The sequence below is a fragment of the Rhagoletis pomonella genome, unplaced genomic scaffold, assembly GCF_013731165.1.
Source record: "Rhagoletis pomonella isolate Grant_MI unplaced genomic scaffold, Rhpom_1.0 Rhpom_scaffold_00002, whole genome shotgun sequence".
Taxonomy (NCBI): Eukaryota; Metazoa; Arthropoda; class Insecta; order Diptera; family Tephritidae; genus Rhagoletis; species Rhagoletis pomonella.
In genome coordinates, this window is record NW_023458556.1 from 96080914 (window position 1) to 96094799 (window position 13886).

The 13886-nt window shown below is 40.5% G+C and overlaps 1 pseudogene; it reads left to right on the forward strand.

Annotated features, from left to right (window-relative positions):
• Positions 1-5263: 5263 nt before the first annotated feature.
• On the forward strand, positions 5264-8874 carry LOC118756190 (annotated as a pseudogene).
• The last annotated feature ends 5012 nt before the right edge of the window (positions 8875-13886 follow it).

Here is a 13886-nt window from a genome sequence, read left to right on the forward strand (position 1 = left end):
CTGAATGTGAATGATTAAAAGGAATCACACCTTTTTTGGCACTTTTATTTTTCTATTTGGCACATTTTGGCACTTTCTTTATCCCCAATATGGCACCTCATAACTAAGGATAGTTGGCAGCCCTGATTGGAAGATTTCTGCTATGTTTTGAGGCAACAACTTGTCTGCAGTAAAAAAGCATATAATTTGTGTTTCAAAGGTGTGTGAAAACCAATCAATTAACTTATATGATCTCGGTTCCGATATTAAATAATCAATAATTGTGTATACCCGCATTTTGGCACATTGGCTCGTTGAATGTGCCATCTAATAAGTAGTGTCGTCGTTCTCCTTAGCTGCTTTTAAATGACTGCTAGCGGAGACATAAATACAGTGTAAGAAAATTCTTTTTTTATAATTGTTTCCTTATAGAAAGGTTGGGTTATTTTCCACCTTAGACATTCCGAATTCGTTCAAAATATGCTAATTTAAAACACAGAATTCTTTCAGTGCTCCTCCGGGGTTTTTGGACATGTACTGTTTCTTCAATTTAATAGTGTTCGCTTTATTTTTGTAGAAACGAAAAATGTTTTGCAAGTTATGGATCATTTCTCCACTCTGAGGATTTGGCAAAAGCCTTTTTCATATATTAAAAAACAACACTTACGGGGCAATGTTTATTGTAAGAAAAACATTTTTTTCTATGAATCGACACACTTTAAGCATTGTTGACGCTATTTCCATTTGAATGAGGAAATAGCGTCAATGACTTTATTTCCAAATTTTTGTTGACTTTATTTCGCTTTTGAAAAGGTAATAATGTCAATTGACTTTATTTCGCACCAGGGTGGGGAAATAAAGTCAATTGACCTTATTTCCATTGACCTTATTACCTGTCACCAAATTGTTGAATATAATTAGTTTTTTTGCATAATTTGGGCCACTAGACAAGAATATGATCTCCTTTATTTTTCCAAAAATAGCGTAACTCAGAAAAAACATAGGTAACATATTTTTCGACGAAAGCGTTTATTACAGTTAAATTAGGGTCGAATACTGGTAATCTAATGATTTTTTTCCGCAGTAGACAATTCTTTTCAATACTACAACAATACTACTTTTTTATACACCTACTACAACAACAAGAAAGTTATAACACATCAAACCCTTTAACTCCAATATCTCAGAAAGCAGTTTTAATAGAAGCGGCCTCTTTGCATCTCACTCCTCAATTATTGGAGATAAAACAAAGACAAGTTGATTTTTCTATGTAGTTTTTTAACATTTTAAACAAACACATTTTTTGCTAATATTTACATTCGTAAGCTATTTTATTCTGGGGTCCCACATACGTATACAAGTACTAGGTGGCTGTGTGAAAATTACGTTAGCATTTCTTAGTGGTGGTCAAACCCCAGGAAGGTTTTGCTCCCTCGCATCGCAATGTTTTCTACACAGGGTTAAAGTTCCCTCTTCATGGTAAACATTCGTATTATTTTTCATTACATTCGGTTCTCCTTAGAAAAATTTGGCGCTTCATATTTTAGTGGAAATTTTAACCATCTATAAGCCATTTTTTTAAACAGTGGGTCAAAAAGGCCCATTCTGGTTCGAGTTGATGGGTTAAACTTTTGGAAAAAAAGTAGACCAACCTTGTTTTCAATATGCAATCCGCAAAAAATCGTAAGAACTCCATAATTTAACATAATGGTTGATATTATTGCAAAAATGTATTGAGAGCGACATAAATTACCCCAATAACTAAACTTTAAAAATTTTTTTATTTCTTTAAATTTAAATAGTACATACGGATCTGTAGAGAACATAGAGATCCGTATGTGTATGTATGTATATACCTCAGTCCTTCTTCTGTTCGCCCATCAATCAGCGCCAGACACTCAACATTTTAATTCAAGTAGGAAGTAACAATATTTAAATTTAAAACTAATTCAATAACGAAATAAATAGAATTATAATAATAGAATAATTGGCATGGCGAATGCCTAACGCTGTCGAGTTGAAATGATAAGATTAGTAGCCCCATGGTTCTTTGAAATCTACCTTATGAGCAGTAGCGCCAGCGTTTCCAGACGCGCCGGCGTCGCCGCCGCCGCCGCCGAATATTTTTGAAGTTGACCACGCCGCCGCCGGAAACCCCCTCCGGAGCAAACCTCTAGTACACACCCTGCAAACAAATTTATAGCAAAGCGCTAGTTCCGAACTAAATATTTCAGAACTATCTCTGAACTAGTGCAAAACGGCTACAGAGCGGGACAGTTGAAACTTGCGATGTATGTGTACAAATTCTTTGTATGTGTGCAAATTCTCACTTCTCGTACAATATGAAAGTAGCTCGGCGAGAAGACCTCCGACTCAAGCATCATTGGTTCAAATCGCGGTGGAGGCAGTTGTGAGTTTTCAGATTTAATGAATTTAAATTGTTGCGTGCCTCTGACAATAATTTTTATTTTTTTATTTTTATAAAATACTAGCTTTTACCCGCGGGTTTCACCCCACGCCAGAAGGAATTAAAGGGGTCATGTGACTTGTGGTTTCGAAGTTATTGCTGATAAAAAATTCCAAGCCTATGTTAAGTGCTACGCCCCCTTTTACAAACTCTTTTATATATACCTTACTATAAGCATCTACCATAGATAAGTCTGCATACCAAATGTTATGTTTATGTGACTTATGGTTCCCAAGTTATAACTGGTAAAATATTCCACGCCTTTCTGATTTGCTGCCCTCTTTCACAGCCCCATTTATGTATATAACTTACTATAAGCACCTACCAGAGATATGTCTGCATACCAAATTTCAAGTTCATGTGACTTACGTTTCCGAAGTTAGAGCTGATTAAATAATTCACGCCTAAGGGAGGTTCCATGCCCCCTTTTCCAATACCGCCAATTTTTTCCCATTAGTATGGAATTAATTTTATTTATCTCGACAGCAAGGTCCAATGCTCTACCACAAATATTTCAAGAGATATACAACATGAAAATTTTAGTTAGTTAGGAGGTGCCACGCCCTCTTTTCCAGTACTACCCATTTTTCTCTATGCCTATAACCTTCCCGGGGTAAAAGCAAATAAGTGTGCAAAGTTTCGTGCGATTCCGTGCCGCGGTTCAGAAGTTATAAGGTAATAAACAAACAGATATTCACATTTATATATATAGATGTAACAAACATGGAATCTGTGAAAGAAAAGAAAAAACGGTAAAAATATCCAAAAATCTAATCTTAAAAAAGTTATCTTATAAAAAAACTGTCCGAAGCGAAACTGGTTAAAAACTAGTTGCAAAGTAATGCACTGGGCGACAATTGCCACCGCCAATGACATCGCCATGTAAAACTGGTCAGTTGAAAGCATTGCTTGGGTATTGAGCTAGAACTAGTACTGTCGGCAAAAGGTCTAGTTCTACGCTAGTTCTGAGCTAGTCAGATTTTCTGCAGGGCACGTATGGGTGTTTGTTTAATTGCTTTCTTCAACATATTCGATCGTGAGATACATTTGCCGTTTGAACTAACTTGATTCACTTAATTCTAATTTATTACATTTTTAGTTGGACTTTAACTTAATCTAACTTCAGTGTAACGTAATTTGATTCAATTTTATTTTAATTTATTCTATTTTTATTTTATTTAAATTTTATTTAAATTTAAATTTTATTTTAATTTATTTTATTTTTGATTTATTTAAATTTATTTAAATTTAATTTGAATTTATTTTTAAATCAATTATAATTGAACTCTTTATTTAAGTTCATTAATTCAAATATGTATGTAGTTAATATCAAACTCTCTTTAATCACCCAATTTTTGAAATAACTTTTGCTTCGATTTCGACCAGTCTTACATAGGTATGTATGTATGTATGTATTTTTTACACAAAAAAAAATTATTTAAATCGCCGTCGATCTTCGTTTAACTGTGATTTAAGTTATATAATGAACTTCTTTGCTAGTTAGACAACGGGCCAGCAAAATCTGTTATTCGTGTGGACTCACCTCTTTGCGGCAGGTCTCAATCCCATTATATAAGGGAAAAAAAATTTTCCGTTGTAACGGACGCTTCTATCCCTGTTTTTTTTCTAAAGCAGCTGTTTATTCACAAAACGGTTTTCAATTCCATAAACTATCTACCCGCGACACACTTCTAGCTGATTCGAAGTCACTTTCTTTTCGGACATTAGCCTGTCTTTAGCTTAGCGATCGTGCGCTCAATTTACCTGTGAAGTGCTAAAATTTCCCTTCTAAGCTGAACTTTCACTCAATCCTAAACGCACATTTACGTATTCTTTTGTATCCCGGACATGCACACATATACACTTACATTAACATTCAAACACAAATAATTACACTCTTATCGAATAGGTTGTGTTGCGACGAAGGAACAAGTGTAAAACTAGGGATGTGAAAGTGCTTGTTGTTATTTGATGCAACTAGTAGATGCTGGCGTTAAGCTGACAGGCCAATACAACAATTGTGAGGGGGTATTAAAAATTCTAAGTATGCATATTTTTTGTGCTTCAATAGATCTATAACCTTAGCAGTCTCACAGTGTTATAATCCCAACGAAATCCTTGACGGTGGTACCGGGAGGGGAACCTTTCATGACGGTTTGGGTTAAAGTCTCACACTGACGGGGTTAGGCTTTCGATGCTTCCTCCTCGTAGAATAAACTTGCGCAGTAAAAAGTTAACTATGTTTATGTGTTCTTGTACAACATACCTCTATTGGGTACAATAATTTTAAGCTATAATAATTTTTTTTTAGTAAGTTATTGGTTTTGAAAATTTTTTTTTCTATAGGAGGGCCCCCCTAACTTTCGTTCTGGGAAAGCCCACGCCAGCGTCTCTTGTGATATTTTATAGCGTTTTCTTTTCTCGGAAAAATTCTACACTTATTCTGCACTGCGAAATATCTGTCAAGATTTTATGTTCTTTTCTTAAAATTAGGCAACATACTAAAGGGGTATCGCATTCTTTTGTGAAAATTGTTACATTCTGGCAGCGCAGAAGTGTTCCACTTTCTACCCTCTATAAAATGATGGTGTGGCAATGTCACACCGCAAAACAGCTGAAAAAATTTTAAGCCGAAAAAACGATGAAATGGAAGCAGTAATTGGATTTAGTGAATTATTGGACTAATTGCTAGGCAAGGCAAGGTATTCCTCTAGCAGATGGTATGTAAATAGGAGCTACAAGGGAGGCAGACTGCAATCTACAGCGGAGACTCATATGCTTTCTTTTTTGTGATAAGATGCAAGAAATACACCATAATATCTACGAATTTATTACAAAGGTTTCATTGATTACACGTATTTTAGGTTTAGCGTTAACAAAACGACGTTCAGAGAAGTAGCAAACCTTGGCGTGACGCTGTCGAACATTCATTTCACCTTCAATAAAGTTTTGAGTTTCTTAGTGGAAGCTGTGGCGCTGGAGTCAATAAGATTTCCAAAGGAAGATGTTGAGAAAGAAGCTATTGCGAGGGAATTTGAAAAGGTTTGTATTAAAACTTAAAAGTTGGTTATTAAAGCACTTTTAAAAAAATGTTCTTTATTACGTTAATAGATTGCTGGGTTCCCAAACGTTTTGGGCTGCATAGATGGTAGCTACATTTCCATTAGAAAGCCTAAGAATAAAATACGTTCAACCTACACAAATAGACATGATTGTGCACCAATAACGTTGCAAGGAATTTGCGATGCAAAGCTACGTTTTCTGGACGTACAGTGGCTCACAGCTTATTTTATGCAATGCATATTTGCAACTTCAAAGCATTATATCTAAGTAACTATAAGGAATATAAAAAATAAATTGGTACTAATAGAAGGAGCAGGTATTCTTGTTTAACAAAAGGACTTCATTTATTTAAAAAAACTTATATTTACATAACTTAAAAATTCGAAAACAAAAAATATTGCATCTATTCTAGTCACAGCTTATTTTATGCAGGAACTTGAAATTTTGTAACTTATGTAGGTACATTTTTTTCAGTTTTTCTAATATTTTGTATGATATCCTTTATTGTCTGCAATAGATTTAAGGCGGCTTGGTATTGATGCTATTAATTTTTTAGTGATATCAGGCGAAATATTCTCCCATTCCGTTTTAAGAGCCTCTTTAAGGTCGTTTTTGTTAGAAATTTTATGTTTTCGGATATTATTTTCCAATATATACCATACATTTTCGATAACATTGATGTCTGGCGACTGTGCTGGCGGTGTCATCAGATGGGGACAATTGTATATCAGCCAGGTTTGCACAATATCCGATTTGTGCTTCGGACGTTATCCTGATAAATTCGAAAATGTGATCTTATGCCCAGATCCTCGGCACTCTGCAACAGATTATCCTTCAAAATCTGAAGGTACGTAATTTTGTTCATTGTTGTTTCAAAGGCCAACTTCCCTGTACCAGTAGCTGACATGCAGGCCCAAACCATGACGCTGATACCGCCCTGTTTGATCGTTGGCCTCAAGTTTTCTTTATTTAGCTCCGTATTCGGTTTTCGCCAAACATAGGACATACCATCCGAGCCGAAGGTATTAAATTTCGATTCATCCGCAAAGATAACGGAATTCCGGTGCTCTGGCGACTTGGAAACATGTGCTTGGGCGAAGCTGAGTCTGCATTGCCTGTTTTTTGGGCTGATGAAAGGCTTTTGGCGTGATACTCGGCCACGAAAATCCTGTTTGCGCAGTATACGGCGAACAGTTTCCACACTACATTGTTTCCCAAGGTCAGCTTGAACTTCAGAAGCCAATTTCGGTGCGGATAGTCTGGGATTGGCCTTTACCTTTCGCACAATATATCGCTCATCAGTGTCACTGAAAATTTTGTTTGGTGCTTCTCTACCTTTACTATGCACACGATTCTCATGAACGAAGCGCTCTATAATTTTTTGTACTGAAGGGGCTTTAATATTTACTATTTTTCGCTGCGAGCGGCCGTTTTTAAAATGGTGAATAACCAATTCTCGTTTCTCTACCGTCGTTCGCAGACCCATTTTCAATAATCACAGAAGTAGACACTTCAAGCGACAAAATCAAAGTAAAACGTAACACAGTCAAATTACAAAAATGCAGCAAAAGCACAGAAAAAGAAATTACAGTTAGAATGCGCAAATATTCTGTACCGCTACCAGTGTTGCCACGAACACATTTTTTTTCCTACCAAAATTTCCTACCAAGAGCAACCAAATCCTACCAAAAATTGTTGAAGTTTTTAAATGGTTTCTGCATTTATGATACGTGGGCAGCCACATAGAATATGCTCTGGGGCTTCCTCCACCAGCTCACAAAAGGCTATGGACCATGCAAGCGCATTTAAGCTCCAGGCTTTGGAGACAGTCAGCCCTTTCGATGCCTTCAAACCCTTCATGTCCCGGAATGTGGGCCTCCAAGTGGTTCAAGATAAATTTACTGCTGTCCAAGGGCTTGAGGCCGTTTTAAAAGAGTCTAAGGCCTTTGACATGCCTGACTATCCGATATTATATTTATATATTTAGTTAATTTATTTATTTCTAGTCGTCCACTTTTGATCCGTCGGTATACCATACTTGGGACCCTTCGTCAATCACAGTTGTTACCACTTCTCAGCAGTCCTTTTCAGGAATTCTGACTTTGTAGGGTTTGTAGAAGGATAACTCGGGATTATACTGGAATACCTTTAGAACCTGCCTTTAGAATGACCCAGACCTCCAGCTTTCTTGCTGATTATATGGGACAGTCGTAGGGTGCTCCAGCAGTCCTCTTTTTCAAACAGATTGGGCAAAGGAGGAATGCCTGTAATGACATAAAAGGCATCCGTTGGACAGGTGCCAATATCTCCTGTGATGGCCACTCGGACTAGTCGGCGCAGCTTGCTCAAGGTGGTACCCGCCTTTACTTGCTTAGCTTTTGGCCATCAGTCCAGTGCCACATATGTGACAACGGGCCTTACTACCGTATTGAAAGACCAATAGGTTAGTTTTGGTGATATTCTCCAAGTCTTACCGTCTTACCATGAAGTCTCTGTCAGGTGGACAAGGGTGGACTTCAGTGAGTTTATTGACAAGCCCTTTTATATTTTTCGCGAATAACTATTATTGTCGCGGAACCTACCAAAATCCAACCTAGCCTACCAACCTACCAAATGGAAAAAAACCTACCAGTTTTGGTAGGAAAAGCCCATGTTTGGCAACACTGACCGCTACACAAAGAAGTGAGTGCATAAAATAAGCTGTGGCTAGTGAATAAGTAGTATTTTTTGTTTTCTTTTTATTAAATTGTTTATACATATATTTTTACAATAAGTGAAGCCTTTTTGTAAGACAAGAGAACTTACTCTTTTAAATGAAACCAAAATTGTTTTTTTAAATAATTGTTAATTTTGAAGTTACAGAGCTCTAAACTTTAAAGTATGACCTGCATAAAATAAGCTGTGAGCCACTGTATATACAGGCATTCCTAGCAAAGTTCATGATTCGCGGGTTTTAAAATTATCTTTTATTGGAAAGGTGCTTCCAAGCTCCTAAATACCATTTGCTAGGCGACGCTGCGTATCCCCTTCGTGAATATTTACTAACTCCATTTCGGGATTATGGAAGTTTGAGCGAATCGGAAGAACTATTCAACCTGAAATTTTGCCAAACGCGAGTGAAAATTGAAAACGCATTGCGTCTCGATTTTCATAATGTGGAAGCCATGGCCAAATTTATTGTAGCTTGTTGTGCTCTTCATAACATTTGTATAGACAGAAATGATTGCTGTGAAATTGAAACCAGCTATATCGAAACTGAAAGCGGTCATATTGAAGGCGGTGATAGAAGAGACCTCTTACTAACGCAGCTGGGACAACTGAAGCGAAATGAAATCAAAAACCATTTCTATAATTTCAGACATTAATTGCAGTTTCACTGCCTTTTTATTAGAAAAGAACTGAAATAAAAATATTAATTAATTCAATCTTTTGTTTAACAAAACTAGAAATTCACTCATCGTAGTAGGTTATATTTTTTAATAAAAATATGTGAGCATTTACAGTTGTACAAAAAGTAATAGAATTGCTATATTTTGACCAGTTTTGACCAAAATGTATTCAACAAAGTGTGATTGATTTTGACATTGCTCTCATAAGAAACAGGCTATAATGTCAAACTGAAATGAATTCTTAACCCATTTGAAATATTTTTTTTTAAATTTGAATTTGTTTAAAAACAAGTTACACACAAATTTTTCAAGCAACAAATTTTCTTAATACACGTGAAATTTTTAAGAGATAAACCGCCGAGGAGAGCAAGTAAGTACATTTAAAGTTGGGTAATAAGTAAATACGTTCGACTTTTCTTAAATATTTTATGTAAGGAAACCAAGATGAAACGGGGCAAAACATTTGAACGGTGCGCTGTATGCAATAAAAGTCAGGACACGAAAATAGTGCGATGTTTTAAACCACCTAGTTGCGAATTAAGACGGCAGCGATGGGAAGAAAGCTGTGGTGTTGTACTACGTGATTCATCTCCCGTTTCATTAGTTGTCCGTCCGAATCAAGAACTTTCAAAAGAGCTCGTTTATACCCAGGCGCAGTCCCAATCTTCTTCTTCTTTTTTGGCGCTGTAACCGCCTAAGCGATTTTGGCCGAGTTCAGCAAAGCACGCCAGTCGTTTCTCCTCTGTGCCAACTGACGCCAATTGGAAACGCCAAGTGAAGCCAAGTCCTTCTCCACCTGATCTTTCCATCGCAGTGGGGGCCTCCCTCTTCCTCTGCTACCACCAGCGGGTTGAATACTTTCAGAGCTGGAGCGTCGGTGTCCATTCGAACGACATGACCAAGCCAGCGGAGCCGCTGTATTTTAATTCGCTGCACTATGTCCATATCGTTGTAAAGCTCATACAGCTCATCGTTCCATCGTCTGCGGTACTCGCCGTCGCCAACGAGTAAAGGCCCGTAAATCTTCCGCAAAATCTTTCTCTCAAACACTCCAAGAGCCGCCTCATCGGATGTTGTCATTGTCCATGCTTCTGCGCCATATACCAACACGGGCATGATGAGTGACTTATAGAGCGTGGTTTTCGTACGTCGAGAGAGGACTTTACTCCTGAATTGCCTACTCAGTCCAAAGTAGCACTTGTTGGCAAGAGTGATTCTGCGTTGGATTTCAATGCTGACATTATTATCGGTGTTAATTCTGGTTCCCAAGTAAACGAAATTCTCTACTTTCTCGAAATTGTAACTGTCAACAGTGACGTGGGTGCCAAAGCGTGAATTTGCTGACTGTTTGTTTGATGACAGGAGATACTTCGTCTTGTCCTCGTTTACCACCAGACCCATTCGCTTTGCTTCCCTATCCAACTTGGAAAAGGTAGAACAGACTTCGCGGTTTTTGTTACCGATGATGTCGATGTCATCGGCATAAGCCAGCAATTGCACGCTCTTGTAGTAAATTGTTCCTGAGCGGTTCAGTTCTGCAGCCCTTATTATCTTCTCCAACATCAGATTAAAGAAGTCACATGAAAGGGAGTCGCCCTGTCTGAAACCCCGTTTTGTGGCGAACGGCTCGGAGAGGTCTTTCCCAATTCTGACGGAGCTGGTGGTATTGCTCAACGTCATTTTACACAGCCGTATAAGTTTTGAGGGGATGCCAAATTCAGACATAGCGGCGTATAGGCAACTCCTTTTAGTGCTGTCAAAGGCGGCTTTAAAGTCGACAAATAGGTGGTGAGTGTCGATCCTTTTCTCGCGGGTCTTTTCCAAGATTTGGCGTATTGTGAATACCTGGTCTATGGTGGATTTTCCAGGTCTAAAGCCACACTGATAAGGCCCAATCAGTTCATTGACGGTGGGCTTAAGTCTTCCACACAGTACGCTCGATAAGACCTTGTAACCTATGCCTAGAAGGCTGATTCCGCGGTAGTTGGCGCGAATGGCGGGGTCACCTTTCTTGTGGATTGGGCACAGCACACTTAAATTCCAGTCGTCGGGCATGCGTTCATCTGACCATATTCTGCACAAGAGTTGCTGCATGCACTTTATCAACTCCTCGCCGCCGTACTTGAATAGCTCAGCCGGCAGGCTGTCAGCTCCAGCAGCTTTGTTGTTTTTCAGCCGCGTTATTGCTATACGTACCTCGTCATAGTCAGGCGGTGGAACGTCGACTCCGTCATCATCGACTGCGGGCTCGGGTTCTTCTTCTCCACAACTTTCCGTGCTGCTTCCATTTAGTAGGGCGGAAAAGTGTTCCCTCCATAATTTAAGTACGCTCTGGACATCAGTTACTAGGTCGCCATTATTGTTCTTACAGGAGTACGCCCCGGTCTTTAAACCTTCCGTAAGTCGCCTAACTCTCTGGTAAAATTTTCGGGCATTCTTCCTGTTGGCCAGCATTTCAAGCTCTTCGCACTCACGTATTTCGGCCTCTCTCTTCTTATTGCGGCAAATACGTCTCGCTTCCCTCTTCAGATCCCTATAGCGGTCCCACATAGCGCGCGTTGCGCCCGATCGCAGCGTGGCCCTGTAGGCGGCATCTTTTTTTTCTGCAGCTTCCTGACACTCCTCATCGTACCAGTTGTTCTTTCGGGCTCGCTGAAATCCGACTACTTCTTCGGCGGCGGTACTTAATGAGCGGGAAATGTGGTTCCACTGCTCGCATATGTCGGTTTGTTGAAGAGTGCTCTCTGAGAGCAGGTGTGAGAGTCGAGTAGCGAAAGCGCTGGCTGTCTGTTGTGATTGCAGCTTTTCGACATTAAGCTTTCCTTGCATATTTGGGCGCACATTTTTTGCTGCACAGAGGCGGGAGCGTATCTTGGCTGCAAGAAGATAGTGGTCCGAGTCGATGTTTGGGCCTCGGAGTGTGCGTACGTCTAAAACACTGGAAGCGTGCCTTCCGTCTATCACAACATGATCGATTTGGTTTCTCGTTTTTCGATCCGGAGACAGCCACGTAGCTTGATGGATCTTTTTATGCTTGAACCTAGTACTGCATACTACCATGTTTCGGGTCCCGGCGAAGTCGATCAGCCTCAATCCGTTGTCGGACGTTTCGTCGTGGAGGCTGAATTTTCCGACGGTGGTTCCAAAGATCCCTTCCTTGCCCACCCTGACATTGAAGTCGCCAAGCACGATTTTGATATCATGACGGGGGCAGCGCTCGTATGTGCGCTCCAAGCGCTCATAGAAGAGATCCTTGGATGCCTCATCCTTCTCTTCCGTCGGGGCATGAGCGCAGATGAGCGAGATGTTGAAGAATCTCGCTTTGACGCGTATTGTGGCTAGACGCTCGTCCACCGGGGTGAACGACAGTACTCGGCAACGGAGTCTCTCTCCCACCACAAATCCAACACCGCATTTGCGCTGCTTTACATGGCAGCTGTAGTAGACGTCGCAAGGCCCCAGACATTGCTTGCCTTGCCCCGTCCAACGCATTTCTTGGATGGCGGTGATGTCAGCTTTTGTCCTTACGAGGACATCAACCAGCCGGGCAGAGGCACCTTCCCCATTAAGGGTCCGGACATTCCAGGTGCATGCCCCCAAATCGTAGTCCTTTAAACGTTTGCCGTGGTCGTCATCATAAGGGGGGGTCTCATCCGAGGCTTTGCCTTGCTTCTTCACTGGAAGTGGTTTTTACGTGGCGGGTCCCAAGCCCAGCGCACAACCCATTGCTGGGACGGGGGTGGTTTCGCAACCATATACACGTTTATATAGCGAGCCGCTTGCTCCAAGCAGACACCCGCTTGCAGCCGCACCTACTGGTGAACAGACGCTGCAGACTTCAGTGAGCCCTTAAACCGAATAAGTCGGAGTGGCCCCACCGAAGCTCCCTCTCTTTCTGCCGTGACCCAAGGCTCCACTCGGATTGGTTACCGCATCTCGCACATGGGTTGCTCACGTTGCCCAGAGTGCGCGAACAAGGACGCAAGAGTCGGGATTGAGTATAGCCATGCAACTGTAACTGCATACCCAGCGCAACGACTATACCCCATCGCAGTCCCAATGCCATACGAAATAACTGAAACAAGTGAGGATTTAGAACGCGATCAGGATACATTTGTTAAGTATTGAATTTATTACAAATCTGGCAGCCTGCGAGTTGCTTAAAAATATAGGCGTTAAGAATTTAAATATATAAATCTGGCAACCTGCGAGTTGCATGAGCAAAATACTTTAAAATAAAGAAGTGTGGCAGCCCATGGGTTGTCAGGGAGTCTATCGAAGTGCAGAGAGAAGAGTGGTCCTTTTTTATTATCGGTTAGCTGATTTGGGTGCATTGAGTTTAGCCTTGGCTATCCTAGTACAAAACATTGGTCCATGTAGAGCCGGATCAAAGCCGGATAAAGGAACTAGCAATTAAATAAATGCATGTACTCGTAATTAACAAAATTGTATTTTTCCTTTTGACGGAGCGAGTGAGTTGCTGGGATGCGTACTTATTTACGTACGTGCGCGCATGTGTGTCTTTTCATCGCTGTTTGCTTGTGGCATTGCACTGTGTGTACTATGCATACATGCATGCATGCTGCTTGAGCGCATTTGCGTGAGATGGTGGTGGTTTTGCGTATATTATACGTATTGTGATGCGGTTGCGGCAGCGTACAAGATTCGTGCGACGTGAGCAAACGGTTTATTGATTACGAGCTTATGCATGCGTGTGTGTGTGGGTAATCGAGAGAGATGGATTGGCACGGGTGGTGGTGGAAAGGTTGAATTGCACGGGTTCTCAGATGCGTCAACGGTGGCATATGGTGCGGCGATTTATGTACGTGTTGAGAACGACGGCATGGAGGTAAAGAGCACACTACTAGTATCTAAGTCACGTGTCGCACCGATGAAAACTGTTTCGGTGCCAAGGCTAGAGTTAGCAGCTGCGGAGCTTCTGTCCCGTTTACTGGTCGATGTAACGAGGGCGATGGAACTTTCGGGGG